Raw genomic sequence first — 5,023 nt, 5'->3', positions numbered from 1 at the left:
TAGAGAGGCCCTAGCATGGATGGGATGGGGGTAGGGATGGAGGAGGAGGCTTGCCACTGCCTCCAAGTGATTGCCACTGTGGTGTCGTACTCTGCTCTGACCAGAAACAAGCTCTGCTCTGACCTGTACCCCCGTGTCCCGGCCTCACAGCTCTACTCTCACCAGCAGAGAAAGCCCTCTGTCCAGTCATTGTCTGCTAGCACACCGAGGAGATTGAGACACAGATGAGGCTGGCTGTTCTCACCATACGTTCCAGGCTTAAATGCTTCCTGGCCAAGTTGGGGAAACCTCACATTTTCCACTGAGGACGTTTCTGTGTCCTCCACTTGTCCCTCAGACCTGGCTGAGGCCCGGCTGGTCTCTTGAGCACCCGGAGGGTCCTCGGACCTCCCCGCAGCACCCTGGAGCTGAGTGTATGCTGCCATTTTACCCTCAACAGACAGGTTTGGTGTATCCCTAATAGAGAAGACTGTGCTGGTTTGTAAAACCAGGTTGTTGTGAAAATCTACCATCTTGGTAATTCCCCTCTGACTCCTAAAAGATCTATAGCTAGCACTTTGATTTTGACAAAGAAAAAAAATACCTGAAGTAACTTACTTTTGTCAGTGTACTGTATGTTTTTCAATCCAACTCATCAACAGTATTCGCTAAGGAGCTCAATGAATGTTTGCAGTTGAGCATCTGTTTGATTGCATTCAATATCTCCTCATATTACCACTGATAATTGAATCCTCACTTATCTTCACTTACACTTTCCCTGCTGCAGCTGCTTTTGCATCACAGGAAGGCTTTTCATATAAAAACATGATATTAATAATTTAAAAAAAGACTTCCTATGTGAGCCTTCTTATGCCTCTTAGTAAAGCATTGTACCTCGGGACACAAGCATCTCAGACTGTTTTGGTCAAAGACTGTTTTGTTGACTTGCCTCTCTCCTCAGTGACTGGTTCACCCTGACCTCCCCCATTCAAGTATGAAGTTAATATAATCATGTCTTCAAAGCACTCAGTTTAGTCCACTCATGACTGTCCAGTGTTACACAACGTGTCCTCATTATGCCCAGAACAGAAAACCTCTCATTAGGGTTGGCTTCAATTCACATTGAATTCAGTCAGTTCAGGAAATTCTTCAAATTCAAATACTGAACCACTTTTGCCGTGAAGATTTGCCATATTCAACTGTTTTTCAATAACTCTCCATGTATGGTATAATAATGATCAAATCAATGAACATTTGATTGAATTGAACCTAACCCTACTTCTTATGCATGCTATGGTTGTTAGGAAAGATTATTTTTTTCTAAAATGCCTTTAATTTCTTCAAAGAAGTACAACATTCAGGTGTTAAATCACAGTTTATTTTCCACACTTGGTCAGATCCTTTCTGATAACAAAACCACCAGTAGTCCTGAGTTTCTTGTTACCAACTGTAATCAAAGCCATATCATGCTGCCAAGTCCAGTTCATCACCCTCATGTTTCCAGAGGGCAATCAGATGGGTTGCTGAAGCTTAGCACACCTGTAGCACATAGTTTCCTTTGCTCCATTACACCTACTTTCCTTACCTGGTCTTAATCTGGGTAGTGCTGTATATCTAAGAGGCTCTCATGGTACTCACCTAGGTAGACTGCCTGTGCTACTTTTTCATACATGCTGAAAAACCTTAAGCTACCTTTCCCTACAAAACATTTGAAAAGGCACACTAATCATGCATACATGCAGCATGTGAGCACAACTCCAGCCATACACACCTCATTTTCTGATGCTAGAACTGTTGTCATTTTTCTGGTACAACTTGTTAGTTGTCATTTATTTCCCACAGGCATATTTCAGATTTAGTTTATGCCTACATTTAATCAAAACTTATATATGTCTAATGTTTTCCAGCAGTATCCCTCTGCACTATACAGAGGGTTACTGTCGTTAGCTTCTTAGCATTAGCATTGCACAACAAACAGCCAAACATGCACAAGACAAAAATAGATGCATCAGGAATGAGCTATTATCTACAATCGTAGTCTGCTACAAAAACGTAATTGCATTCTTTTCACAGTTTAAAGCAAATCCCTATAGGAATATTGTTTCTTTTGTCTAATAAGCATCCAAAGAAGTCGAGACGGTTAGTCGACAGGCACCCTTTGCAATGTTGTTGATAATTTACAATTTCTGTGAATTAAAACAAAAAAAAAGAAATCTAATCCCCACAGTTTCATTATTCTGATTCTCAACTTTATAGAACCAAATAAATTCTCCCATTTAAACTGGGAAAACTGAAAAATAGTCAATAATACAATACACGACTGTGTACTGTAACACTAACACTTTTAGTTTATACATTTTTGTTATTGCCATTATTAAGAGGTTTTAGTAGTTACTGAAGTCTACAATGCCAATATTGTTGTCATTCACATTTCCCTTTTTCAGTTTAAATCATGTTCTTTTGTTTGGCACTACTGAGAATCTGAATAATAGTGTAAAGCTCTGTGTTTTTAAATTTCACATAAATGGTAACAATGGTATCAACAAAACTGCCAGGGGTGCTAGTAATTCTGACCATAAGTGTAAAAAGCCCAGCTGTAACCCGTTTTGCCATCTCAACTATTCTACCACTATAACCAATCAATGTTTCCTGAAGCTGTTTCTGTATTTGTTATTAGGACTTTTCATTTTGTACGTGTTCAAAGACAACTTGAGGCATACTGTATGCAGTTTAGGGAAAATTGTGCCGCCAATCTGAAGTTGCTGTGCCACAGGGTATTATTCCGCTTTGCAAGTTTTTTTGTTTGGTTGGTATTGTGTTGTTCATGTATAATATGGCACGCTGGGTGTGCTAGAATGATACTGAATGATGCCTGTGTGTGTGCAGGACAGGCACATGCAAGTGTTATTACTGTGTTGATAAGATATGAGTGCTTTGGAAAGATGTGAAAACTGTGCAAAGAATGAATGCAAATTATTTAATCTTCTTTGGCCATGGGGTTAATGTATATTTTTACTGTAGATTTTTTTTTGGATAGGATAGCCAACCTGTAGAAACTGAGATAAAAGACTATGTATCCACTGTTCCCCCTCCTCCCTTAACTGGATCCTGGGGAGCAGATAGGTTTATTCCAGTAGTTAGATTTAGATCATTTGGATTTGCCTCGAGTTTAACCTCTCCATCATGTGGTTACATGAGCATGATGTAACTTATGGCACATGGAGCAAGTTGTTGACAGCAACCAGTATAACACTCTTTTGAAACTGAAATTAGCACTTACTATCAGGTAGAGGAATGTCGGGATTATGAAAGTTTAAAAAATCCTACAAAGCGACATGCTGGCCTACCTTGTTTATGGCTGTGATATTAATTTGATTCTGACTAAGCCAATTGTTCTCTTCAGTATGTTCATGCTCATGACAGTTGGGCCTGAACAGGCTGCTTGAAGTTCATACGATGCAGAATTCAGATGTTATCACAAGTGCTGTGTCTTCACCTGCCTACTAAGGACTAATGCTTCTCCATATGTATCCCCAAACCACTGCACTATGTTTGGTTGTTTGCATCATGTTTTGAATTTGTTTTTGTATTTAAGTGCCTTAACCTTGGCCTTAGCTCTATCATAATGCATCGCAGGCTTTGCAGAGTCTCTGTGAATGTGTTGACAGTCTGGCTTTTTGGACATTACTTGCCCTCAGCCCCAAGGATAATAATCATGCTCCTTGCAATGTATATCTTGCCACATGATGTAATGTATGCAAACACACTCTGTGTACAAAAGAGCTTATACACAGCAGTTCTCACCCATAAACACGTATTTGATGGACTTCCATTTATTAATAGCCTATATCAATATCGTATTTGTTTGATATTGTTGAAACTAGTGGTACACTGTATTGGTTCAATAGCAGGCTGAAGAACTTTACTTGGTATTGGTAATGCTGGAATGAAATCTATTATTTACATTTAAAAATTAGATAGGATGACTTTAAGTCCTTAAAATTTAACAGTCTGTATATATTTTTCTCCACAATTTGCCATAGAGTAAATTAGCTTGCAAATATGGTCAATATTAAGAAAAGCACTCATAATGCTACTGTGTATCGATGAGTACTCATAATTAAGTTCTCGTGTTTGTACTATCTGCAAAAAAATGACTTTGGGGCACATCTAATTTAGGCAAATGTCTTTAGGCTCAATTTAGAATAGCAGACAATGAATCAATTGTTTTATTGCATTATTCCCAGGCAGCAGGCATCAAACTGACAATCCTACTAAGAGCCAGAAGTGGAAGACGTTGCGAGATGGGACATTAAGACAAAGGTCGATGGGGATACTGACGGTGCTTGGCTAGAGCACAAACTGTCACGTCTCCTCAACATTAGAGCTTGAGATGTGTTGAGTGAATGAGTGGAAAATGTAGAACATGAAAAATCTTACTGGGAGTAAGATTTTGTTACATTGTTTTGTTAACTTTTGTGCACTGTACTGTACATTGGCAATGTTAATGTGTAATGCACTTTTTTTACATTTTGTTAAAATGATGTCCAGTCCAATGTTTGTCATGGAAATAAACCATTTCCTCTGCATAATCTGGTTATTCAATTCAATGGATTATATTATGTGTGCATTATGTATGGGCAGTTCAGCATCAATTGTTATCATAGTACCTCAGCTGGTTTTCTGTTAATGTGACAAATGACATCTTTCTGAGCTACTTCCAGGGATCATATATTTCCCATATTCAATTATATGAGTGTGGATATTTGTAAAATCACTTAAGGGTCAACTAAAGGGCTCATGTCCCACGTCTAGCTTTACAGGTATGTTTGTTTTATTGGCTTCAAGATGTTTTCCCTTTCAAGATGATTTACTATTCAAGTGAAAGTTAAATGATAGTTAAGCCTTTTAGAGTTTTAAATGTATTTCCCATACTGTATGTACATGGTTTGTTTACATTGGTATTTATACATTTTGGAGAAACGTTGACCTGTATTTAAAGTTACTGTGGCATCTGAAAATTGTGACAAGGCTACCTTCCATT

Source organism: Centroberyx gerrardi, chromosome 2 (genome assembly GCF_048128805.1).
Source record: "Centroberyx gerrardi isolate f3 chromosome 2, fCenGer3.hap1.cur.20231027, whole genome shotgun sequence".
In the NCBI taxonomy this organism is placed as follows: domain Eukaryota; kingdom Metazoa; phylum Chordata; class Actinopteri; order Beryciformes; family Berycidae; genus Centroberyx; species Centroberyx gerrardi.
This window is presented reverse-complemented; position numbering follows the sequence as displayed.